Here is a 27,191-nt window from a genome sequence, read left to right as displayed (position 1 = left end):
GGCTTAGCAGCTTCTTTTGGTCACTGAAAGGACCCATTGGCCCTTAGGACCCAAGGTGGTTTGAAGAGACCTCTGACTGATGCATCCAGTTCATTCCAGTTTCATTCAATGCTCCCATCTCCCAAGGGCAATCATTTCTGCAGATTTCCATCCTTTCCCCTGTGTTCTTTGCTGTGGGCAGTAGCTCACTTTTCTCTGGGAACCTCCATGCCCGAATAGAGTTTTAGAGTGTGCATACAATGTGTACACACATTATTTTATTTAACCCACTTCACCACCCTAGTTCTCTCATTTTACAGATGATGAGTCAAAGAGGTTCCCTGATTCGACCAAGGTCATACAGCTAGAAGATGGCATTACCTCTGTCTTTATGCTACCTTTGCTACCGATTTCTGCTTCTGCACTTTGATGTCAGACCCACCAGGGATGGATGATATCCTAGGTTCACTACTTCTAGCTCTATGACCTGAGGTGACTTGCTGAGCTTTTCCCAGCCTCCATTCCCCTCCTCTGTGGATAAGAATTGTAATTCCCTTCTATAGGATTGTCCTCTCCCTTAGATCACCATAGATAGATAATGTCCTTCTGTGGGGAAAAAGCAGACCGAGTTAAGATGTGATTTGTAAGTCGACACATGGCTACTTCACCTCAAATGTGGCAGGGATGGTTTTGTGGATGGACTTCATTGGTTACTTTTTAGCAGTGGGGCCAAGTCTCCCTGAGCCCCCATTTCTTGTCTTGGAAAAGACCACCCCAACAACACCTCTCCAGGGGTGCTTTGAGGATTCACTGGGATTATGTATACAAAAGCCCTCTCTGTGAATTTTTATCACCGCATGAATGTTAGTTTGCATTATTAGAATCTATCTCTTTATTTTCAAATCTGGCTTCTCAACTTAGACTTTTCCAGTTCAGCATGAGGTTTCTATTTTCTCCCCTCCTAGGAGCAGAAGAGGAGACACAGTTTGAGATGTTTGCATGCTTCCACCTGGGTCTCCCTCCCTTCTTCCTACCCTGGCGTATTTGGGGCCTTTTTCATTGTGGGGCCTTCAGGACAATCATCCTCTTCAAACTAGGCAAGTCTGCTATAGTCTCCCTTTTGCTCAAGCAGGAAGTCCTGGAGGAGCAGGCTGTTCCCAAGAGTTCATTTTGGGGGATGTGGGAAGAAGGCTGGGGAGAGTAGAGTAGGACCATGGAGATTCTATTTCATCGTGTCCTGAGTCCTTAGTGGCGCCCTCGGTGTCCTGAGAGGTGCTTTGTAAATACTCTTTAGTGGTTGCAGGGGAACTGCTGGCAGGGACAAGGGCCAGATATGGAGAGCTGATGGAAAGGCAGGAAATGTGACCAAGGAATTCTGCTATTCTCCTTCCTGCTTTCAGACTAGTTAATGGTAGACTGCTCTGGAAGCTGTAATGGGGAGGCCAGGGCTCCCCCCCCCCCCACAACAAACAAAACTCCCTGTTGTTTTCATTTCTTTGTCTTACAGACAAATGCATCAGCTCTTTGAAAAAGCAACTCCCGAAAAACACTGACAAACCAAACAGATCCAGAAGCTCAGCATACACGTTCTTTTCTTCTAGACCCTCCAAAGTGCTAATACACTGTTTACATCTAAATGTGGCAACAAACAAAGAAAGTCAATGTAAGTGGGTTACATTGGAGGCCTCCTTTTCTACAATGTTCCTCAGAGTCGTGGCATTAGCTATTTCACGTGGGAATTTGTGAACAATCTCTTTCAAAGCTCTTTTTCCTGTGGGGGCCCAGTGTACTTCTACCTACCTACTCTCTCTTGAACCCGGCTCTCACCCATCGAGGCTGTTCATAATCAGTCTCTTTTATTTTACATATCTGGGATTCATATCTTTCCAACTTCCAAAAGGATTTAAGGGCCCTTTAACATTTCAAAATAAAATAAGGAAATGATGGATAAAAATAGAACAGAGACCTTATAAAATGAGTAAGGCAGCTGATGTTACAAGGCACCTGAGATGACCTAATTCTTGTAGTTGGTCAGTAAACTGAACCCTGACTCTATGGTTAGACTAAAAGGGAGCACACGTTGCTTACCTAGCTCTCATTACCTGTCTGAAATGGGAGCGGGGAGGAAGTAATATACAAAACTATTTGTAGAACTAAATTATTTTCTAAAACTATACATTAAAAAGATGCCATTCATACAGTTATTCTGTTAACAGTCTCCAGAGAAGTCTGTACACATAATATGCACTGCCAGTAACCTCTTAGCCCTGGAGCCATGCTGACCTTTCACCTAACATAAGCCTTAGCATAGGCTATGGCCTTTGCCTTGAATGGTCCTCCTGGCAGTCCATGCGCCATCCAGTTACCCCTACTCATCCTGCCAGTTTCCATCAGGGAAGGCTTCGTTTCTCATTCAGGCCAGGAGAGGACCCCTGGTTACAGGGTTTCCGAGTACTCTGTACTTTATCTTCAGACCACTTACCATAGTTTATGTTTACTCACTAGTTTGTGTCATTATTTAGTGACTATTTTCTCCCCTAGACATAAGCTCCTTGAGCTCAGGAACTGTACGTGCTTTGCTCATTCCCATATCCTCAGCATCTCACACAGTGCCTGACTTATTGCAATAATTATCATAATAAGATAATGATAATAGTAATAGCTAACTATTGACTATTAAAACACTTTCTCTGAGCTCTCAAACTGATGACGTGGTGGAGCATTAGGCCAAGGCAGAGCCACAGGCAATTAAAATGATTGAATGATCTGAGAAAGGACCACTGTGACTATGGGGCAGATGGGCCAGTTGCCTGGCATCAAAATCCCATATCTAGGGGTGCCTGGGTATTCAGTCTGTTAAGCATCTGACTCTTGATTTCTGTTCAGGTCACAATCTCAGGATCAAGTCTTACGTTGGGCTCCACACTCAGCTTAAGATTCTCTTTCCCTCTCCCTCTACCCCTCCTCCTTCCCCTGCTCAGACATTCTCTCCATAAAAAAATAAAAAAGAAGAAAAATCCCATATCTAAAGTCTATACAAATATACGGGAGCTGTCATTTCATTTAAAAATTATAAGAATTGGACTTAATATTTTTTTTCCAGAGAGAAAGAAGGGGAAGCTAGATAAATGTCTGCTTAACTGACAACAAACTGTGTGTAGAACCTGACATGTGGAGCCATTGGAGAAATTCACAGATAGGGTTGGAGCCAATATTTTCTTCAAAAGAGAACATAGACTCTTATCGAGCTCTCCCAAATGTGCTTGGGAAAGACCCCCGAGTTCTATGCAAGGCAACTGAGAGAGATTACTTTAGTATGAGAAATTATTAAGGCAGATGCTACCTAACACTGTTTGTTCTTGGTCAGAGTCCTTTAAGGCCTCTGGGATATCTGATCTGAAGGAGAGCCATATCCTAACAAGCATGCCAAGATTTGATACCTGAAAAATGTACTCAGAAGGAGGCTAAATGGCTTGTCTCTTGGATAAGCTTGTTTATGATTATGCATTTTAATGCTACTGGTGGTGGAGGGGGAATGATTTCCTTCTGATGTATTCCATACAGAGTTGCCCCTTCTGTAGTTGCAATCAATTAGCAGGTCCACTTGTTTCTAGCAAGCACAGGATAATTATATACGTTTTGAAACATGGAATCTATTTATTCCACATTTTGCACCATCTCATCCAAATATTTATGGAGAGATGAGGAGGTACATATCTTGAGCTAGCCCCAAGGACAAGTGCAGATTAAAAGTATGGTCCTGTTCTCAAGGCACTTAAGATCAGCAGGCCTTTCATCCATTTGTATGACATTTATTGAGTACCAGATATGCATCTGAAAATACAAAGAAACAAAAGAGGCAGTGTGGTGTCATGGCTGGAGTCTTGACTTTGGAATTGTATCTATTACTGCCAGTCAGCCATGTGACCTCAGGGAATTTATCTGAACACCCAGAGCATCAGTTTTCCCATCTGTAAACTGAGGATCTTGTGCCTGGTCTGCAGGACTGTTGTACAGAATAGAAATAATATAGGTATTATTGTCTAGCACATAGGCAATACCCATTAAGTTGTTTGTCTTAACATATAATTGCTATCCTTGAAAAGCCACATCCTAATGGGGGATGGACCCTTATAAACAAAGAATTACAACATAACTTGGTATTGATTTTGATATTGTACAAAAATTATATTGTGCAAGGGAGCAGAGGCATAGAGAAGAGCAAGGAACAAATTCCTTCTGCTTGAGGAATCAGAGAAGGCTCTCCAAAGGAAGCTGGGTTCTTTGGAGGTGGGTCTGGAAGGATGAGTAAGCTTTTGTTGGGCCGGAAAGGGGGAAAGTTATTCAAGCACAGAAACATAAAACAGCTAGTGCTGCTTGTTCTGGGGAAGGTGAGAAGGTCAGTGCATTCAGACTGTAGGGTGTCTGTGATGGGAGGGGCACGCAGTGGGGGATGAGGCAGGAGAGCTAGATTGGGCCAGCTACAGGCTGTACACAGAGACAGAAAAGGCGAATCCTGGATAAAATGGGTCCCCTTCATTTCATTACAGAATGTTCTATTTTTAGTGACCAGATTCCATGATTTCCTCTTGCAAAATGTTTTCTTTTGTTTCCCTGAGCAATCCCCCATTACCTGTTCTTTGAACACACAGTTCCTATGTTCTTAGAACCAGACAGTGGCCCAATGTTTCTGAGAATTCCTGGTTAGCTGCTTTGACAATTTGATATAATTCTCTGTTGCGTCTGTCCATTTTCCTGCCTTTCCAGCCTGCATTGTCCAGGCTCCTGTGCCTTCCATGTGGGCTGGGGCACCTCTCAATTGGTTCCTTTGTGCTGAGTAGAAAGGCAGGTGTGAGCTGTGATTGATGGCTGGTTTACATGGTGACAGGGGAAACCTGCTGGCTGTGCATTTTTTTTTTTTTTCCGCCGGAGGCCCAATCCATTCCTTCTACCAGGACTTCCTTGTTACAGCACTCCTTTGAGCTGTTTCCCTTGGAATTTTTTATTATTTTTCAACTGTCAAATAGGAACATATTGGAAAAAATATATTAATTTGATTCAGATCCCAAGGGGAGAAACAATGACTGAAGGCTTGAGTAAATTTTATTTCTTTCTGTATTAAGTTACACATTAAACTACGTATAGACTATTAGTTTTGAGGCAAGGTGGGTATCACGATGACCAGGGGAGCTGGGACATGGGGCCTGAGGGGGACATGGAAATTCAAGGCAACTCTGTGACTGTCTTAGCAACTGAAATGGAGAAAAGAGGAGACTGAGCAAATTTGCAAATGAAGATGACATAGTATACAAGTTCATGTGGACACCTGTGTTTGTAGTTGGCCTGCCTTCCCTGCTAGACATTAAACTTTCTGTCTAGGCCTCATCTGCCTCGTGCACTGCAGTATCCACAGGGATCACACGGTGCCTGGCACCTGGCACACGCTCGCTTGCTGAATGAACAGAAGAAAAGTGTCCACCAGACACCCCAAGTGCTCACAACAGTTAGGTCATGGGAAAGTCAGAAGAGAGGTCTGGTTTCACTCTTGCTCTGGGATGTGTACTGTCTCTGCTCCTCCTGGAGAAAGCATCTCCAAGTATAAAGGCAATGCATGGAAGGAAGCAGAGCTAAACACAAAGCATGACAGGCCCTCAGGACATTGTTTGAGTTCCTGGATTTAGTCACACATGAGCCCAGCTTTACCCTGGACTTCGCAATCCTAGGAGTCAATATATTTCCTGATTGGAATCCTAGTGTTGCCACTTAATGCTCTGTGACTTTGCACAAATTATGTAACCTTCCTGTATTTCAGTTTCCTCATCTCTATAATGGACAGAATGATAACACCTAGTTCATAGTGTTATCATGAGATTTAAATAAATTAATGAAAAAAATAAATTAATGTACACAGATATATAGACCATTGCCTGAGATACAGTTAAAGTGCTTGTTATGTGTAAACTATTAGTGTTGACATTATTATTATTTGACCTATTATTATTATTTGACCTATTATTATTATTTGACCTAATTTGTCCCAGGTTTTTGTAACTTGCCTTTGGAAGAGTCCTGAAGAGTACCAAGTCCAAATGCTGTCACCAGTTCACAAGGCTGATTTCCCGCCTCCTCCCCAATGGCTCCCTTACCCCCTGTGTACATTTGGCATGTTTGAATTAAACTTTCAAAGCTTCCCAAACATTTATGCTGCTTTGGGCCTATGTTTGCATGTGTATTATGTTCTCTCTGCTCAGAATGTTCTTCCCTATTCCCCTGGCAGAGTCAGATAAGAGGATTCTAAGTGTCAAGGAGCAGCTAATTCAAGACACATTTAGGATTCTGGGTCTCATTATGCCACTGATGATTGGTGATCTCTAGCTAAGACTCAACGATTTGATCCCTGCATTTTAAACACGATTCCCTCTTCCTTGATGCTCCAATATATTTTTCTGTGAAATGAATTCTGTAGATTCATTGATAAGAAAGTATTCCTTACTAGCTCACGTCCGAGACGAGACAACAAGGTGGCAGTTAACCCTCCTGACCTTTCACTGTCAGAACGGAGAAGACATTTAAATCACTGCGGGCACACTTGGAGGCATGCTCAGCCTTCTGACCAGCTGGGCGGTGACACTAAGAAATGGGATATTAAGAAGGATGAGCTTCCTTTCTTGGATTTTAAGAGGGGAGAAGCCAGATCTCTTCCTTGTCCGGCTCCCTGACTCCCACACATACCTTTCTGAAACTCAAGAATTTAAACCCTGACAGCAGTCAAATTAACTTAACTAGATCTTTTAACAGCAAGACTGTTTCTGCTTTCTGCTCTGTCTCTAAGGCCCCAGCTAGGTTTCTAGAACACTTGGGAATAGTAATAAAATCAAGATACTTCTTCTGTATTTCAATGGCAAGATGCTGTCTCTGGGTCTGTGCCCCTAAGGCTTTGTTTTACTGTTGGAGACAAAGTAAATAATTTAAAGCATCACCCCAAAAGCATTTTCCTCATTTAAACTTTATTCTATGTAAATTTACCTCAGGCCTAGAAAGGTTTCGCTGTGGCAGAGGAGACATGGCTGTGTTCTTGCCAGAGTCCAGCCTGGCCAAGTTCCCCAGACACTGGCTGGCTCCTGGGTGGGAGAGTTTGGATGAAAGACACTAATGCAAACATAGTCACTTTTCCTTTTGCCCAGACTCTACTATTCGGATGAAGACTATGACGGAGTCTAAATGTGAAAACGTTGTGTTCTAGCATCAGACACATTCCCGGGTGTGTGCATATGGCCTAAATTAGACCACCTAAGTAGGCGGTGTGCAAAACCTAGAAATTACAAGAAAAGAGCTGGATAATGAGAGACAGCAGCTCATGAAGCAGCCCACCGGCAGAGAGCACAGCATCCCCAGGAGTGCGTACTGGGGGAGAGGTGCGAGGAGAAGTGCACCCCTGATCCCTTCCCCTTCTCTCCCCTCCAGTCCAGTCTTCCCAACTGCCTTATAGAAACAATAGTACCTGGCTCACAGCCCAAGGCCCCAGCAGCCTACAAGGCCAGATTCTCTTTGAAAACATTGCGTTTTTTATTAATATGCTTAAATAAAGAAGTACTACAGGACCCTTCTCCCCAATAAAACAAGACAAAAATACCTAATGGATGTTAACAGTTTCTGTTCCCAATGCTGTCTTCGTTTCCCACCCTGAAAAGTTAACCTCCCACACTTGTTTTTTCTTAAAGGACTTCTCTCTTTCTCTCTTTTTTAAGAGCAGTTCTAAGTTCACAGCAAAATTAAGAGGAAAGTACAGAGATTTCCCAGATGCCCTGCCCCCACACGGGCATAACCTCCCCACGACCAACATCCCCCATTGGAGTGGTACCTTTGTGAGCGTTGATAAACCCGCATTGACATATTGTCACCCAAAGTCTGGAGATTATATTGAGGTTCATTCTGGGTATCGTACATTCTGTGGGACAATTGTAGAATGACACGTTTCCGTCTGTATAGTATCCTAGAGAGTAGTTTCAATGCCTTAAAAATCCTCTGTGCTCTGTCCACTCATCCACATCCCCCTCAACCCTATAAACCACTAATTCTTTTTTTACTATCTTCACCTTCCACGTCTTTCTGTTGATACAAACATGCATACGCATATGTGACGAGGGAGACATTTGGTGTTGTTTTTATAAAAGTGGAACCATACTACCCTTATTACTCTATTGTTTACTTTTCTTACTTAATAAGACAAAATAGACTTCTCTCCAGGTTAATAGATATGGACCATTCCATTTCTCAATAGCTGCATGATATTTCATATTTTTTAAAAGATTTTATTCATGACAGAGTCTCTAGTCTGAGCCAATACCATTATATTTTTAATATAACAGCTTCGTAAAATATCTGATATCTGGTAAGGTGAGTTTAACTTCCTGATTTTTTTTCATATATATGAAATCTACATATATTTTTTGCTGCCTCAGACATTTATTCTCCCATTAGAAATTTAAGCTTTATTTTATGCAGTTGCCAAAAATTAAATTCTGACTGGATTTGCATTACTTTTGGAATGATGGCTATGGTAAAGATAAATATGTATTTGCATTGAGAACATGGTATATCTTTTCATTTGTTTAGCAGACTCCAATAAGATTTCACAGTATTCTTTAGTATTGGTCCTGTATCTTTATTATTAAGCTGATTTGTGGATTATTTGGCTTTTATTAATATTGTGAATGAGTTAGTTTCAAGTTGACTTCAAATGCCTAAATTATAATGGCTGACCTCTCACCCACATGACACCAGAACTCCAAACCTTCTCCAGGCTTCCTCGCAGACACTCATGTGGGCTCTCTGCCTGGTCTGTCCTTTCAGTTGCCAGAAGGCATCTGCCTTTCTTCCTCAAAGCTCCATCTCTCCTTTTTTTTCTCCAGCAGGTGGGAAGCCTCCCTGTTGCCAAGACAAAGGTACCATCATAAGTACGATGTTGCCTTTACCAGACAAGGCTCTCCAGGGGCCTCCAAAGCTCTCCATTTTCAGGGGACCCATGTGGTACTGGGTTCCACGAGGAGTAGGGCAAATGGTCTTTCCCCTAATTCCATGCCACATCTCATCACCTGGTCCCAGAGGACTCTGCTTGATCCCAGAGTCTCCCACAGCCACACCTGACAGGTCCATCAGCTTCTGATCCTCAGCCCTCCCTCCTAGCCTCCCAGAACCTGCTGGCTGGTTGGGATGCAGTGTCTGAAGAGCTTTGTCTCCTCTCAGCTAAAACTCTGCTCTTCCTGAAATTCAAGTAGCAGAGTTTCTCCAAGCTGTATCTTCCTGTCCCACATCAGTGTTGTTAACTCTTGGGATCCTCAGTAACTCTAAACAGTTCCATTTCAACAGAAAGTCATTTTGCTTCTTCCTAAAACACTAACAGCCTCTCTGAGTGGGTTTCCCCAGATCAGAGGAAGAATTGCCCCCACAGAGGCTTAATGTCCACGTATCACAACAGCAAAAACAGAATATTTAAAAGCACAGTTTTTTTGTTTTTTTCCTGGTTCTATGGTCCTCAGCAAAATTCTGGAATTCATAGAGCCACATTTAATCTGACAGCTCTTATTCATGGCACTGTAAGCTTCCCCTCCCCCAGCAACCCCTGCCAGGAGGAAGTTTGTCCCCAGCCTGCAGCCTACGGGGACAGCCTGGTGGCAGAGGGCAGTCTACTTCTTTTCCATGCCTGACCACCGAGCCTTTCCCAGTTTTACATAATAGTACAACTTATTGAGGATCTCATGTACATTATGAATCAGTCCTCATAATGATCCTATGTGATAGAATTTATTTTCCTTCATTCTTTTGATAGAGAAACTGAGGCTGAGAAGGGGTCAATGGATTGAGCAGTGAGTAGTGACAATGACAGAATTTGAACCCATTTAAGTCCAAGACTTAAATGTCACAACATAATTTCTAGGGGGAAAATCCTACCAAAAACCTTAGTGAATCTGAGTGCCCAGTCTATGCATTTCCCCTGGAGTCCTGATCTGAGGCCTTGAACAATCCCTTGTGGTATAAAGTATGTTTTCTTTCATTTCCCCTTTTTGTCAGACTGACTCTTTGTTACATGGTATTATTCCCAGTCCCTGATTATCTCTAGTTGACAGCTGAATCCATGCAAGCTCAGAGAGCTTGCAAAAGGAAGGGAGCAGGATTATAATATTTACGTTAAGATTGAAGGTACAGAATTCATATGCAACATCAACCATCACATGAAATTATGTTCAATCACTTTATTGGTTTTAGTTTGTAGTTTGACTCACAATGTGTAAATTTGTCTGTATTTAATTTCTTTGGCTTGGATTTCATTTATAAATCTATTTTGTTTCTAATTTTCTAAGCTTCAGGAATTTGTACCCAACACTTTTTTGTTTATATTAAGCAACACTATCATAAAACCAGTTTACATTAGTACTGCAAGCTCCATGAAAATGTTCCCCTTCATAAAGCATTACTTAATGAAATACTGGTACACAGCTTCTCATTATATCCTCCCCACAACCCTGTGAGATGGGTATTCTCACGCTAGGGTATAGACCAAGCAACAGGGGCTTGACCAAATACACGTACCGCCCATGTGAGCCCATCTAGGAAGTGATAGGGCCAGATGCAAACCAGGGTTTCAGTCAAAGTCTAGGGCTGTTTCCTGGAAACTTCTCCTTCTTAGCAACAGGATTTTATTTCACATGTTCAGCAGAAGTGTTATTTGTTAGATGCTAGATGTCTCATTTAGGACAATGGTACTCAGCCTTAAGAATTTAGTAAATAATGCCTCCTCTGAGAAACCTGTTTTGATAAGCCTGGCAAAGCAGTGAGCATCCAAATTAGATTTACAGTAAAGGTTTCAAACATTAAGAAAAAAATTACTTAAATCCTATTGTGCCCCATGTGCTTTTCTGATGAAACACAGACCTCAGGGTGGAGAGTGGGGGGCAGGGAGCAGAAGGCAGATGGAGTTGGGGAGGGGACAGGGAGAAGAGGAAGGGGAGGTTTAGGGTTGGAACCCAAGTATTCTCATCAGGGGAGAAACAAAAGAAGGAGCTGGACTAGGGTAAGTGAGTAGGTTAAGTGTGCAATAATCCTGGAAGTATGAGAGCCACTTTCATTATTTAAAATAGTTTAACATAAGGAAAGAAATACAGGATAATTTAAACATTAGGCTTCTTTGTTTGGGTTGCAATTATACTAACTCAGTGAGGGTATCACTGATTTGCTCATGCTGAGTCAAAATCCAGATGATAAATTATAAATGATTTGGGTTGGTAAAGTTCAGAAAAGAAATGAACTACTTACTAAATTTCATATGTTAAATAAATAAAATCTTCAAAAACCTTTGTTCAACCAGTCATTGTAAGTTGACTATATGGCAGGCAGTGGACATACAGAGGTGAATAATGAGCTGTCTCTGTCCTCAAGGGTGTGTGTGTGTGTGTGTGTGTGTGTGTGTATGTGTGTGTGTGTTTGTGTGTGTATGGGGATGGGGGTTAATGACATGTGCACCAGCATTTATAATTCAATGTGAAAACACAACAATGGAATAATGCAGAGGGGATTAGTGGGCCAGGAGGACCCAGGGAGAAAGAATCCTAACTTGGCCTTAAGGTTGGGGTGAAGTCTTTGGGTCAGAGAAGGCTTTCTGTGGCAGTTAGGAAATGAGCTGAATCTTACAGGATGAGTCAGAGAGGAAGGGAGTGAATTCTGGCCAGAAGAAATTGGGCCAGCAAACTCTGGAGGTGAGAAACCTTGCAGAGTCTTATAAGCAATTTGGTGTTGCCGATGCATAAATTGTAAAGCTTGAGGAGATTCGGGTAGTCAGTAAGGGCCAGATACTGGATTTTAATTATATGGGGTGACCATAAATATTATCATCCAAACTGGGACAACTTTGAGATAGAAAGGAGGACACTTTTAATAATCAGACTAGACCAACACACACAAACAGATAAAGTTGGATATCCTGTTAACAGGCGGTGTCTCACAGCTCAAACTTTCTCATTGAGTGATGGGGGATCATTGACGGTTTTTCGTCAAAGAAGTGATGAGATGGGGGATCCCTGGGTGGCGCAGCGGTTTGGCGCCTGCCTTTGGCCCAGGGCGCGATCCTGGAGACCTGGGATCGAATCCCACGTGGGGCTCCCAGGTGCATGGAGCCTGCTTCTCCCTCTGCCTATGTCTCTGCCTCTCTCTCTCTCTCTCTCTCTGTGTGTGACTATCATAAATAAATAAAAATTAAAAAAAAAAGAAAACAGGAGAATATTAAAAAAAAAGAAGTGATGAGATTTGACTTTTAAATAGATCTTTATGTCTAATGAATTCACAAAAGGAGAAGATTCAGAGAAGGCTCTATCTTCCAAATGTATTTGTTCAAGAAATCTTACTTGAGAGCTGCCATGTGTTGGCACTATACCAGGGCTAGGCACGCGATATGAACAAAACCATAATTGATTCCTGCCTTTAAGAAGTTTGTAGTTTAGTGAGGAAGACTGTCAATAATCAAATACCACATAGGTAATTGTAAAACTACAAATGTGACAATGCTATGATGGGGGTACCTGATGCTATAAGAACATTTCATAGGGAATGGAGAAGTCAGAAGTGAGAGGTAGAGGGGCACCTGGGTGGCTCAGTCGGTTAAGTGTCTGCCTTTGGCTCAGGTCATGATTTCAGGGTCTGGGATCAAGTCCTACATCGGACTCCTTGCTCAGTGGGGAGTCTGCTTCTCCCTTTTCCTCTGCCCCTCCTCCCGCTCATGTTCTCTCTCAAATAAATAAATAAAATCTTTAAAAAAAATCAATGAGTAGTAGAATCTGATTAGAGACAAGAGGAAGGAATATTCTGGAAAGAAATAAGAAGGTATACAAAGATCTTCTGGTGAAAGGTGTAGAATGCCTGACAATAAAGAAAAGAATAGAATACAAATGCATGTAATTGATGTATGGCAAAAAGTGTGTTGTGTGATAGCAGAACAGTGTGTGCTAATGTGGTACTATTTCCCCAGCCAAATGGTAAATATAATATGGATTGAGCCTCAGCTCTGAGCAACACTGACCTAGCATGTTCTTCACTGTGAGTGACTAAATTGACAATTGCTCTGCCTCTATGAGGAATTAGAAGGCACCGTGTAGCAATGTCTATTCTCTTCTACCTTTATCTTGTGTATATCCTTCATGTTGCCATTTGTTCAACCAGGAGTAAACCGATATTAAACCAGCCAGAAGAATCAGGACTGATTCATCATTTTTTTCAGTCTTTGGACTCAGATCTGCTTTTATTGACTGGCCTGGCATAGGAGGAAGCACAGCCATTTGGAGGAACTAGAGGGCAGTGTGGCTATAATGGGGAAAGAATAGGGTATGTAGGGCAGTGCTAGTTAGTTATGATCTTAGGTATTACACTTCCTTTGGCTTGGTCTTGATTACTTATGTATACAAAGGGATAGGATTCTGTGTCTACTTTAGGGATTATTAATTTGAAGATCAAATAAATAATATCTGGTTATAGGATTGGGAATATTTGTTGGGACCAGGTACCTTCTGGAATATGCCTGACTTAACCTATTGTCAAGAATTCTTAGAAAGGAGAGTTTTGTTGAACGGTTAACTCAGTGTAATGATCAGTTTTTATTCTTAGCCCAGATTTCTCCCAATTTGAGTAATATACTAGTTATCAATTGCTGAATAACAAATTGTCCCCCAAATTAGCAGCTTAAAAGAACAAACATATTGCCCAACAATTTCTGTGGGTCAGGCATCCAGTTGTGGTTTAACTGGGTACCTCTGGCTCAAGGTCTGTCATGGGTCTGTAGTTAAACTGTTGTCTGAGACTATGAGCTCAGTGGGGGAAGCATCTGCTTCCAAGCTTATTCATCTGGTTGTTGGAATGCCTCAGAAGATCTATTTCCAAGTTCACTCACATAGGCTCCTCCAAAAGGCTGCCTCACAATATGGCAGCTGGCTTCCCCCAGAGTGAGCAAAAAGGAAGTGAGAGGGAGAGTGGGAAGTACCCAAGACAGAAACCACAGTATTTGTGTAAACTAATCTTGGAGGTGACATCTCATTACTCCTGTCTTATTCTAGTCACTAAAGGCAAATCAATAAATCCAAGGAGAGGAGCTCGTAAAAGGACCTGAATACCAGAAGGTAGGGATCACTGGGGACCATCTTAGAAGCCACCTACTACTCCAGTGACTTGATTTATTAAAGGAAAAGGACTCATGGACAGATCTGGCTGGGAAGCAGTGCTGTTGTTTCCCTTTCATCAATGGAAACTCTTTAGGAGCCATCAAAATCATAGCAAATTATATAAATTTTGGAAATCTCAGGTGAGTTGTGTAAATTTTGGCTCATTGATATTTTGTCCAGTTTATCTTGGGCTGAGCTCTCCAGAGATTGGACAGCTTGAATTTCCCTAACAAAATTTAGGGGCCTACAGGCCAAGATTTGCAGTGTTATTTCATGATATCACAAGTGTAGGTCAAAAGGCTTCCCTCCTAATTGGTGAATCCTTGTGTTGACAACGGGCTGAAACAGGGACAAAAGAGTCTTTTGCTTTCTTCCTTAAAAAAAACTACACTGTGACCCATCTTTGGCTCCCCCCCCACCCGCCCTTCTTACAATGCAATATAGCAAGTGGTTCTAAGTATTTGGATTCTAGAGAGTACCAGCCCCAAGGAGAGTCCCAGTCCTGCCTCTTCCTAGCTGTGCAATCTTAGCTCAAGCTTTCTGTGGCAGTTTCCTTATTTATACAAGGAGAACACCACCAGTGTTTACCACACAGGGTTGTTATGAGGACTAAGTCAATGCACGGAAAGTACTTGGAGTACCTGGTGCAGGAGAGGCATTCAAAGAATGTTCAGTATTATTATTATTATTCTAGCTCTTGTCCCCAAAGCGCTGGCTCTGTCTGAGATGCCATAGGCACTGGAAGCAAAGCTCTGACAGAACAGAACAGAAGCCATGTTTCTCCTTTCCTCTTTGTATACTTCCCCAACTTCTCCCTCTCTTCCCCTCCTCCTCCCCCTCCTCCTTCTTTCTCTTCTTCTTTCCTTTTTTGAACTGTAGTTCTCTTTGGGTATATGACACAATTAGAATTTGAATAATTATCCGTGGTGAATGCACAAAAGGATACACAAGCATTTATATGTGAGAGAACCTATATGGGAAGAGGTAAGTTGTCATCTTCTCTTCTCATCTCTACCTGATAAAATGCTCTCTCTCTCTCTTTTTAAAATTTATTTATTCATGACAGACACACAGAGATAGGCAGAGACATAGGCAGAGGGAAAAGCAGGCTCCCTGTAGGAGCCTGATATGGGACTTGATTCCAGGACCCCAGGATCACGGCCTGAGCCAAAAGCAGATGCTCAACCACTGAGCCACCCAGGTGCCCCTAAAATGCTCTCTTTTTAAAGACCCATTTGTTGAACCCATTTTAAATAACACCATTTCTTAAAAAAAAAAAAAAAAAAAGTTTTCCTAAGTCCCTAGCACATGTGATCACTAACCTCTCACTTTCTATCAACAACCTAATTGTATTTCCCTTGTGGAATTTTGTGGAATTTGACATAATGTATTTAAGTCGTAGAGCCGGTGGAAAGCAGTTCGTGTTTTCAGGATAGCCAAAGACCCCTTACTCTCAATGTTCCAAATGCTATTTAGAAAAAGAAGTACTCATGGTAAAACTTGCTTTCCTAATAAATTGATGACTCATCAGCCACCTTGATGAGCCAAATGGAAAATCCCCTAAATGTTATTACTCCACTGAGAAATGTGATCCCTTCTGGGGCCATGTGGTGTCACCTCAAATTGAGGCCAGGACACATTTCCTACTCAAAACTCAGCCTCCTGAAATTCTTGAACATGTCTATTTCCAAAATTAGAGAGAACACCTAGCAGAACAGCTTGGCAATTTATAAAGAAAGGGATGAATACTTCCCAAGGAGGAATTTCTAGGACACCAAGCAACAGAACAGGAGAAAATAGGACACACAGAACAGTCCAATCAAAAAAATTCAGTTCCCTCTAGCCTGAAGGCACCTTGTGTAGAAATGTTATTTATAAGAACACGTAAAACAATCAGTAAATAAAATCAGTGACTTTAACATATGGAAGAAAGAGACTCTGATCCTCACCATAAGGAGTTTGCAAATATGATTAATTTATCATGATTTTTAAAAAGTAGGCTCCACATCCAGTGTGGAGCCCAATGTGGGGCTTAAACTAATGATCCGGAGACCAAGACCTGAGCTGAGATCATGAGTCAGATGCCTAACCGACTGAGCCACCCAGGCACCATGGTGATTTTTATAGCATAAAATTTAATGTTCCTTCCTCATCAGGTTTCTGCCAAACTCCACGGTAGTAGGCTGCTGTGATGTGCAGCTCAGATTGCAATTCAGCCTCCCTCTCTACCTGTTCCTGTGGCACTCCTGCCCTCAGGGGTGTTATGGAAGCTCCTGTGTTCAGTGGTATTATTATAGATCTCTGTCTCATGATCTCTTTCCCAAAGAACACAGCCAACACCCCCTTCATTCCATCCTATTTAATAGTTAATGAATGGGGAAATTTACAATGTGTCCGGAACCTGTGCTTAAAACATTCATTCATTATTTCATTTAATACTCACATCGACCCTATGAAGTAGTATTTTTATACCCATTTTACAGCTGAGGACATTGAAGATCAGAGAAGTTTAATAAATTGCCCAAGGTGGCTTGGCCATGACACCATAGAATCAGTCAAAGGAGGTCACATCTTCAAAGTCCTTCCCCGGTGTTTGACATGGAGTGTTTGGTAAATAGTAACAATCATTATTATTATCAGGCAATCCTTACCAGAGACCTTAGCAAGCTGGACGATTTACCAAGACTGAGAACACTTAACCACACTTCAACAGAGCAGGCCACATAACTAAACCCTAGAGGATATCCTAAAATATTATGAGAAATGAGGAGGCAATGTCCAAGTACAGTGATTGCATTATGAGTAATAACAGAGCCAGCTGTTTATCTTGTCACAGAGGCATGCAGGTTGCTTAGGGAATAAACAGGTTGCTGCTGGAAATGTAATATCTTGAAAAGCAGCTAGACTTTAAAATACAACCTGATTCAATTGAGTGGCATTCTCCCCAGCCCCTAGCACAGCATTTTCCATTGGGTATGTGCTTCAGTCAATATTTATTAACTGCTTGCATCTGGTTGCTGGCAAAATTCAACTTACTCAGTTCAGAAGCAAATAATGAATATTTCTGTTAATTATAATAATGAATATTTTCTAAGCACCAATATAATGCACAGTGCTTCCTTTATTTCATGCAAAATTGGGGGTTATGCTACATTCAGAGCTCAATTTGAGCTCTTACCGAATTTTAGCAAAATAAATCAAACTGATGCTGCCAATGTGAGAAAGATGTATTTTATACCTGATTTAGGGAAGTGACCAAGGGATTCTCTGTGGCTAGGAGTCCACGCTTTCATGGGTTTGATGAGTTTGGCCATCCGTACACACTTGAAATGACTGCCAGGCCCCGAGTGGAGGTCCAGAGCTAGGCTTCCTAACACGTTTCCCCACATGATTAAGTTAATCTCGAATAACTTTCACTACTTCTATTGATGTTTTCTGGTTGGAGTTAGTCAATGCAAATCAAGCACCTTTTTGGGTTTCTACCTGTGCTAGTGAAGTCCTATTGTGAAGGAGAAAATCAAGAAGAAGCCATGACCCGAGTGTTCTAAGAGCTTAGTAGGTAATTTATCAGGAGAACGATAAGAAAATACATATGGGTATGGATCATGCATAGATTTTGTGATATAGATTGTGGGGGCTTATTGTAGTTTAGAGATGAGAGAGAGCAATTTGGGATAGAGGCATCTGGAGGAGAAGGCTTTGTGATGCCTTTACCAACCAAAGGCTTAATTTATTTATTTAACAAAGCTCTATTAAACTTTTGTTTTCCAGGATCTGTGCTAATTAATGGGATTCAGAGTCATCGTGGTCTCTGCTTTCCAGTGGCTCACAGGTTAGGGTGGAAAGATAGGTTAAGAGGAAATTACAACTACAAGTACGGCTTTCTCAGTTTTAGCACTGTTGACATCTTGAGCTGGATACTTTTTTTGCTGGGGTGGGGGAGATCTTGTGAATTGCAGGACATTTAGCAGTATGCTTGATTGCCACCCACTAGATGCCAGCGGCATCTTCCCCCACCCTTGCGTTTTGACAACCAGAAATTTCTCGAGATAATTGTCTGGAGGGAAAAACTGGCCCCAGTTGAGAACCACTAGAGAAAGACACAAGGAGATGGGAGGGAGAGAGAACACAATGGAACTTGTGGACCATGCTTAAGAGTTTCAGTCTCTATGTAGTTATCTGATCATTTATTTATTCAATGAACATGGAGTGCTAAATATGTGTCAGCCACTGTTCTAGGTGTCCTGGATGCGATAATGGACAAAACAAAATATCTGGCCTTGCACTGCTTACATTCTGGTAAGAAGGGATAAACACTAAACTCAATAAATGAGTTGATAGTAAGTTTGAAGGTGATAAGGCTATGGGAAAAAAATAGAAGAAAAATGGGTATAGGGAGTTTAGTATGAGACATCGATTTTTAAATAGGATAATTACTGTTGAGACTGACACTATTTTTTCACTAAAGGGAATTTCTAGCATATGTGGTCTACAGGTGGGCATATTACAGACTCACACACTATTAGAAAATCCAGCCTTTTGTGTTTAATCTGGATTGGGCTATTCAATTCCTCTCTACCCTATGAGATGAGATCATATGTTTCCCATATTTTATGATTCACAAGAGAGCAAATTTTGAATGGCTCATTCATTCATTCATGCATTTATTCATTAGTTCAACACTTATGGAAAAGCCAGCAGGCCTGGTGCCAAACACTGAGGATAGATAAAAAAGATATCACACAAGTTCTGCTTCTGAGATTTTCTCAGGGATGCTCTCGTGTAAACTCTAATTACAATAATGTATGATAAAGAATATAATAGCTATGTGTATAAATGTTCAGGGAGCCCGGAAGAGGAGTGACCAATATGGGGAGGTGTAGAAAGCTGCACAGAAGAGCTGGCATTTGAGATGGGTCTGGAAAGATGAAGAAGAGCTTGCCAGGAAGAGAACTATGAGGAAAGGACTTCAGGCCAAGGTATGAAGACATGAAAATGATATTCTTAGGTATAAAAAAGCCCAAATCAGCTTAAAATTGATCTTTCTTTAGTCTCTGGATATCTGAGCTGTTTCCTTTATTCTTCTTGGTTCCCAGACCGAATTTCTTGGGTCCAGTTCTACAAGTTTCCTACCTGTAAATGATGTGTCGGATGAGATGGTTTCTACAGCTCCTTCCATCTGGAATATCTTTTCATCCTATAATTCTGTGATTTTATTCCAGGTCCCATTCCTCCAGAGAATGAATTCTTTCTGCTTCCAATTCATCATTTCTTCTCTTTTCCTTTCTTTTTCTCTAAGATTCTGTTGTTTACATGTCATTTCCACATCTAAACAGGATCAACCTGTTTACTGCCTCTTGTTTTCTTCTTACTGCGCCAATATCAAAAGATTACTTGCCCAATGCAAATGGACATTTTTAGAGCACTGATGTTGAGATAAATCTTTGTAAAGGTCAAGAGGGGACAACAGCAAATACATTTCTGCCAGGGATTTTTGGCAGAGTCAAGGAATCAATTAATTTGATATTTGTATATTTGTTTAGTTTTCCCATGAGCCAGCAGTATGCTACTCACAGCTGGGTTTATAGGGAAGGTAAGAAACAACACCTTCCATGAAGCTCTTACAGTTTGGTTGGGGAAGAGGGTAAGTATATGATCAATATCACACAAAAAGGATTCATCAGAATTTATTTAATGTTAAGAACAACTTGAATAGTAGAAAAATGCACATTTCTGTGCATAAAGTAAATGATTTGAAGTGTGACATAAAGGCATGTTAACTTTTTCTTTTTTTTTTTTTTGCTTGGATGACTGGCAACTATGGATACTTTGATGGGTGAAAGATAAGGTACAGTTCTCTCAAAGACTTTTCTGCTCAAAGTAAAGAAAGAGAAATAGGAAAAAAAAAAAAAAAGCCACGAGGAGTAGCAACCATTTGTACCTTTAGAGAAAGGTCCTGGGAAGGAGATGAGCATCTGGATAAGAGTGTCAATAGCCTGTTACATGCATATCACGTTGAGATTTAATCACATGTTTTAACACGGGTTGTTTCATTTGTTCTATACCTTAGTCAGTGATGTCATCACCTCTAGACCATAGTCTGCTGAATAGTGTTGATCAATATCTCTTGAACTGTTTCCTCCTTTCCATTTCCATTTCCATTTCCCTGTCTGAGTTTAGATGTTCTCTCTCCTCTGGATTTTTGCAAAAATCAGGCTGTTCTGCCTGTCTCTGCTCTATCACCCATTCTGCTCCAGAGAGAACATCCTTGAGTGCTTTAACTGACACTACATCTCCTCTGCTCAGAAATATTTATGGCCTCCTCATACCTACAGATGGAACATTTATATTCCTTAGCCTAGCAACCAAGTCTCTATAGTTTGGCTTTTACCTTCTCATTTTTTGCTAAACTCCCTCATTTGCCTTGTGTTTAAACCATATGATTGATGCAGTTTCCAGAACATGATTTCCTCCTTGTACCTCTAGATCTTTGTTAACTCAGTTTCTTTATTGGACCACCCTACTCACCAAGGTCTTACTGTACTAATTATAAGGATCTAGGAGCAAGAGAGCTTCTAGGCGGAGAGCAACTGGAACCAGAAGGTGGAAAGCCAAGGGGTTCCCTGAGTCCCTGTGAACCTCTCAAATTAGGCTATTAGGTACAAAGCCCAGTCTTTTAACAAACGTACTCTAATATATTTATAAGCATATGAGAAATTCACTTGACTTGATGGGGCTCTGTCTTTGGCATAAAGAGTGATATAAAAACACTTCCTATTACATGCATTATGAGCTAAAGGGTCAGCGTAGCATTCAGGAACATGCCTCTACCCAATCCAATCCAAAGCCACACTTTACCCCTTGTGTAAGATGAGGGACTGTAGTCCCTAGCAGTAATTAACTCAAGCCCAGATCTGTCATGAAACTACGAATCTTGGATGATTGGATGTTGATAAATAACTCAGCTGGTTTTTAAACGCCTTGGGTAGCCTTTAAAGAGAGGGAAACGTATAGTTCTTGAAGCATTCACTCATTCATTCAATCAGTGTTTATTGATCACCTGTATGCCAGGTTTTTCATATAAGATGCACTAGCTATCCTCCAAGAATAGATTTACTGTGAACTTAAGGAATAGTTGACCTCAATACAGAGTCATCCCATCTGGCCAGTGGTTCTGATACTGCTTTGGAGAAGAACCATGAATTGCTCCTCCCTTTCCAATCTTCTTTTTTCACAATCTCTGCACATTTTATCCCTTATGTTGTAATTGGATGACATGGGTTTCATATGTATTCCTCCTTTTCCCCATTACATAATCAGCCCTTTCTCCTCCAGCAAACCAGGGTCAATTAACCCTGCTAATCTGGAGACTTGTCTCCTGTTGGTACACGGACACAAGCAGTCCAGAAGAACTCTGGAAGTATACCTCCTTTGGGGACCAAGGCTTCTGATTCTGCAGAACCTAAAGGTGTGGGAATGGGAAGAACAAAATCCCCAAGTGGATTATTGGAAGCAATGTTAAGTAGGTCACTCTTATTTTCATCCCTTGGTTCCTAGGCCTGTGATCAGGATCACAGCATCACATAGAGTTCCTGATTCAATCCCTGAAGGATAACATCCCACTCCTCCTGCCACTTGGGTTCTTCCCAGGTCTTCCTTGAAGCAGATGCCACACCAGGATTAAACATTAGGAGAAGAAGGAGGAAAGAAGGTCTTAGCTGTAGGGCATTCCTAAGGAGATTTTGGCAAGGTCAACTGGAGGTTCTGCATCTCAGAAATGCGCTACCTTAATATCCCTGCTGCATGTAGGCATAAGTGGTAGCAGCCTGGGGAGAGCACAGTTATAGGGTGGTAGATTTGCCCAGGGGACATCTGTTAATTACATTCCCGAAGCTGGATAGCTGAGAGGAGCATGGGACATTTTCCTGGCAACACCACATTGTTCCAAGCACCGGGGCACAGGAGTGAGCAGGATGGATGTGGTGTCTGCCTCATGGATCATACAGTCTCATGTAGGACAGTTAAGCAATCACAGCTTAGTGTGACAAGTGTCTTGAAACACAGAGGCAGGGGCTCCCAGCTCAGTGGAAGGAAGGGGACTCAGGGGGAGCTTCTGGGGGGCTGTTTAAGTAGGGCAGTAAGGAGCCAAGATTCTATATGAATTTGAATCCAACCTTCTCTACTTTCTAGTTCCGTGTCCTTGGGCAAACTTGTAAATTTTCTGTGCCTAGTTTCCTTATGTACATAGTGGGGAGAATGTAGCACCTACCTCTAGAGGGGTGTGGTGATGAAATCCCACAATATACCTGTAGGCCACTTAGAAGAGTGCCTGGCACATAGTGTCCCAGTGTTTCACTGCCACAGTGCTGCAGCTGCAGATGCGGGCTGGCCAGTTCATAGGGAGCCTGGCCTGGAGTGCTAAACTTACGTCAGTTCATCTTCCAAGAGTCACAAAGCAGCAATGTCTACGGGGAACCTGCCACAGTGGCTTTACAGACTGCAGGGTTGGTGCCTCCCAACTACTACGAGCGGTGAAGGTAAATAGAAAAGCTATGTGGTTCTTGCTGAGATTCCCTGTTGTATCTGGCCATTATCAATGCCCTCCCTTCTCCCTCAGCAAGATTTCTGTCCATTCATGGCAGTGACCACTCTACCCCCTCGCAGCCAGTGCTGGGATGATAAGGCCACAGAATGTTGTCCTCCCCTCAACCAGGCGGGTTCTGCCTCCCTCCTGCACCGAGTCTCTTCCATGCAAGGAGTACCTGGGCAGCTGTCATGCTCACCACTCTGTTAGAACAGGAAAATGGTGACAAAGCTGCCTTAGGCCTGTGCTCAGCCCAGGCTCCCATGACCTGGGTCTGCCTGTCCTTCCAGGAACGAGGGTCAGGTGGTCCTCACCTGCACATGTGGTCCTCACTTGCGCACGTGGTCCCTGGAAGCTGGGTCCCTCAGTTTTATCTTTTTCTTCTCTTGCTGGTTGAAGTTTGCCTTGTCCACACCTGCCTGACAGCTCCCATGTATGCTTTGGATTTCAAGTCCAGATTTGTCTATCCACCTTCATGGTCTGTGAGGTCCGGAAGACTTGCAACATTACTCTTTTTCTTTTTTCTTTTTTCTTTAAGATTTTACTGACAAATCTGGAGGATTTTTCTTTCTGTTAGCTTCTGCTGTTATACAGTCCTATGTCTATTAGCCCAAAACTTCTGGCCCCCTGTTGATCTAAGCTCCTTGGAAGATATATGTGTAGCTGGATTTTTCAGTCAAGGACCAATTTATAACAAAGGATAGGTGAACAAGATATCATTTTATTTAACTCTGATCCAAAAGATGAATGATAGTTTCTCCACTTGTCTGGTTCATTCTACAGAGTTCAAGTCACTGGAACTGCTCGGCTCTCTTCAATTGCTTAGAACCCTCTAGGAGCTGGGAGAAGTTACTGATGAGGATATGACACCTGCTACTTCTTGGGGCTGGTGGAGGGGAAAGAAGGCAGTGGGAATACTTAGTGAGCATCTACGATGGACCAACCCACTCTGCCAGATAGTTTATATTTATTCTCTCACTAAATCCTCATACCATCCCTTTGAGGTATGTGTACTTTGACACTGTTTTATATAAAAGCAAATAGAGAGTCAGGAAGAGTACGTGCGTGTCCCATTATCCCACAAGTAGGAAGAGGCAGATCCGGTATTTGAGCTCCAGAGCCCCTACACCCTCTTTTCCCTGGTTCACCCAGTTGATTTTACTACTTCTTCCCAATCATCTCTGTTCGACTTCTGGTCATCCAATTCTAAAACCTGCTGCCTCCTCCTCTGCTCTTATCCTTGTGCCTAATTGCCAAGTCCTGGCATTTCTTCTTTCACTTTATTTTTTGTATCCAACCTATCCTTTCTGGCACCATGTTGGTTCAGGCTATTGTCTTAAAATAACTGCAGTGATGGCTTATACAGTCTCCCTTTCTTCAGACTGAAGCATCATCTTCCTAAATTTGTGTTCTGAACTTACTATCCTCCACCCCTGCCCCTTTGGCGCTCTTTCTTGCCAATGGCATACAATCCCAAATCCTTAGTTTGACATTTCAGGTCTCCCACCACCTTTTCCCAAATCTCGTAAGTTTTTTCAACATGAAACTTCCACTCCATGCAAACTGGTCTACCCGGTATCTCCAGAGCACACCTAGAGCATTTCTGTCTCATGGCCTCTGATATGCCATCCTCTCTTCTAGGATACCTTTCTCTGTCCTCTCCTTCCAGAAGTCACCCCCCAGTCATCAGCAGGAAGCCTCTCTGTATGTAAATATCTGCATTAGGCAAAGACTACTGATAAGATGGGCCACCTTTTCCCAGCTAAGGATACTTCCTCTGGGACATTTTAAGTGTCTGAAGGTGAGGACTTGAATTTTTCCCTTACTGTTTTCCTCCAACTGTGCCAATCAAAAAAAAACCCAGGTGAGTACACAATCAAAATAAATTAGCTACTTATGAGAACCAACAAGTAGTAATTGCAAAGACAATGTCACCATACAACCTTCCAGTTAATGCTGGAGGCTGGCGTCAGTAGAAAATGACAGTCCTCTTCTCCACCTTGAAGCCAAAAGTGGCTCCCTGACTTGGTACAGTAACACTTAAGCAGTCTCCCTCCTTCCAGCCTCTACCCCTCAAGCTGTTCCAATGTGACTGAATAACTTCTGAATATGCCAGCCTTGACTTTCCTGATCTTTGCTTCTGCTGTTCCTCTCATCCTCTTTGCTGATTGTTCTTGTTTACTGTTTTTCTTCTACTCCTCTTGTGCCTTCTCAAGGGCTACTTTGGGGCAAAAGACAAGAGCCAGCATGATCTGATCTTTGAGAAATCACATTCCAGGTCCTTTTAATCAGGAAAGCTGTCCTGACATATCTCAAAGAGTTGGTGTAGTTCCCAGACTCCAACATTGTTGGGTGAGGAGTGTCTGCTTCACAGACTCAGAGGACTGACAGAGTGTTTGGTTTTAAGCATGCTCCTCTCCTTTCTGACTCTATCAGCATGCAAAGATCTGTGGCTTCTCACAAACATTTCTCATAATGAGACAATGCATGAAGATCTAGGGCAGGGAGGATGCGGCCAAATGCTGTGGGTTGTATTTAAATATCTATTAATTTTGTTTTCTGGTTCCCAGACCTATTTCTTTCTTCAGCTTCAGCTCTAAGCCTGGGCTAATTCTTTCCAGGATATGACTATTTATCATTATAATTCATCAGGTGCTCTGCAAAGCCTGTGCAAATAAATATATAAACATGGGCAGGGCCCATCACTGTAACATCAATTCACATTTGAAAAGAATGCCCCACATTACAAATTACTTTCATGCATGTTTTTACACCCAATTCTTGCATCAGCTCTGTGTGGTAGGATTTACTAGACTTAGTTGACAGATTTGGAACTCAGCAGTAATGCTTCCTATGCACCAGGGACTACAAGGTGCTTTTATATTTCATATCACTAAATCCTCACAACCCCCTTAAGAAGTAAGGATTGATATCCACATATGTGTATGCATCACTGGAGAAAGTGTAATCAACTGTTGAGTGTTTCTCATGTCTCATGTGAAACACCATGCTAGGTGTGTTATTGAGATTTTCCCATTTGCTCCTACTTGGCTTTCACTCTATTTCTATGTTAGAGATGACATAATAGCCACTGAGATGTTTGATAACTTGTTTAAGGTTACTCAGCTACAAGTAACATAGTTGGGATTTCTAGGTCTATGGACATCAAAGCTCAGCCTTTTCCACTACTCCACTGATGGCATATGCTGAGGTCACCCACTTGGCAGATAGGGGATGTAGGATTTGAACCCACAATTTTGGATTCCAAAACTATGCCAGCTCTTCTCCACTGTACTACTGCTTCCAAGTCAAGTGGGATGACAGTGACATTGATTCACATACACTGTGCTGCTGGCAGGTATGAGTGGGTAATGCAACTTTCACAGGTCCAAGAAGAATTGAGAAAAATGAAAACAATATGGTGAGCTTTTCAAGAAATTAAATTTATCTGATGTGAAAGATTTATCTTTACTCTGCGATTAGTCCTTTAACATTTTAGGTGTTAAGTGTACCTTCTTTTGTGAAATGCTAATAATGTAAGGTAAGAGGAGTTTTCTTGGCCTTTAAAGAAAACTGAACTCAGGGCACCTGGGTGGTGCAGTCAGTTGGGCATCTGACTCTTGGTTTTGGCTCCGGTCATGATCCCCTGGTCTTGAGATTGAGCCCCATATCAGGCTCCACACTGAACACAAGGTCCACTTCATGTTTTCTTTCCCTCTCCCTCCCTCTCTGCTCCTGAGAGGCCTCAATCTGAAATAGTCAACAGGCATAGTAAAAAAATGCAAAATAAAACAAAACAAAAAATGTCTGTTCTTTTTGGCCAAAGGACCAGGAAAGGGGAAGTTCATCAGGGAGATGTAGCAGTGAGATCCATATTCAGTGATGGTAGGGATAGGGTTTGGGGACTCCTTCATGACCCACACCAGGCACAGCTCTGCCTGCACCAGTAGGCCTGGAGTGCCCTAGCCTTCCTAGTAGCAGAGAGCCATTCAGATCTAATGGCTCCTGGTGGCTCCTGGCCCACTACCCAGTGATAGAAAATCTAGATAAGTGCTTCCGTCCCCTGCAGGCACCAGCAGAGCACCTGTACTATGAGGCTAGAGAATGAGCCAGAGAAAATGTTCTCCATTCCATAGGTCTAGTATCCCCTACCCTCTATCCAGTGCCATCAGGTGGTCTAGGAAAGCACTTGTTGGTCTACAGGTGGCATCAGCAGGAATTCAGTGGAAGCTCAAGCTGAGTCGGGGAACGAAGTGGTCCAGGATAGCAATGCAAAAGCTCAGAAAACTAAATTGTCATTAGAACTATAGTTTACAAAAGTAAGACATAGCCTAATGCTAAATACAAACAAAGTGACTACCTACTAAAATGGAATACTGAAATAGAATCTAGAATCCCCTAATACAATATCTGAAATGTCCAGACTA

General features: G+C 42.1%; 1 protein-coding gene and 1 long non-coding RNA gene across 33 annotated transcripts in view; one reads left to right on the top strand and one right to left on the bottom strand.

Moving 5' to 3' along the window:
• LOC102156326 (serine/arginine repetitive matrix protein 1-like) overlaps positions 1-19,002 on the top strand; it is a 77,098-nt gene extending 58,096 nt beyond the window's left edge. For 16 of the 30 annotated variants that reach the window (XR_005375435.1, XR_005375431.1, XR_005375434.1 and 13 more), the window contains one exon: positions 945-1,081. The gene's annotated coding sequence lies outside the window, so the exon portion shown is untranslated. Of the gene's footprint in view, positions 1-299; positions 472-944; positions 1,083-1,486; positions 1,643-6,020; positions 6,180-14,075; positions 14,321-17,951 lie in introns of those variants that run through there. The other 14 variants (XR_005375450.1, XR_005375451.1, XR_005375453.1 and 11 more) reach the window with 6 other exon arrangements.
• Positions 3,793-16,932, bottom strand: LOC111091479. 3 transcript variants are annotated; one of them, XR_005375468.1, is made up of 6 exons: positions 16,832-16,932; positions 8,743-8,907; positions 7,841-7,972; positions 7,006-7,100; positions 4,613-4,995; positions 3,793-3,985 (listed from the first exon to the last, which is right to left on the bottom strand). It is a non-coding gene; the product is annotated as an uncharacterized LOC111091479 (long non-coding RNA). The 3 variants fall into 3 exon arrangements; XR_005375467.1 differs by having other exon boundaries at positions 7,841-7,927; XR_005375469.1 differs by having other exon boundaries at positions 7,841-7,927; positions 8,774-8,907.
• Positions 19,003-27,191: the final 8,189 nt, after the last annotated feature.

Source organism: Canis lupus, chromosome 21, assembly GCF_011100685.1.
Source record: "Canis lupus familiaris isolate Mischka breed German Shepherd chromosome 21, alternate assembly UU_Cfam_GSD_1.0, whole genome shotgun sequence".
Taxonomy (NCBI): domain Eukaryota; kingdom Metazoa; phylum Chordata; class Mammalia; order Carnivora; family Canidae; genus Canis; species Canis lupus.
The sequence above is the reverse complement of the archived record's forward strand: the minus strand, read 5'-3'. Positions and strand labels throughout refer to the sequence as shown.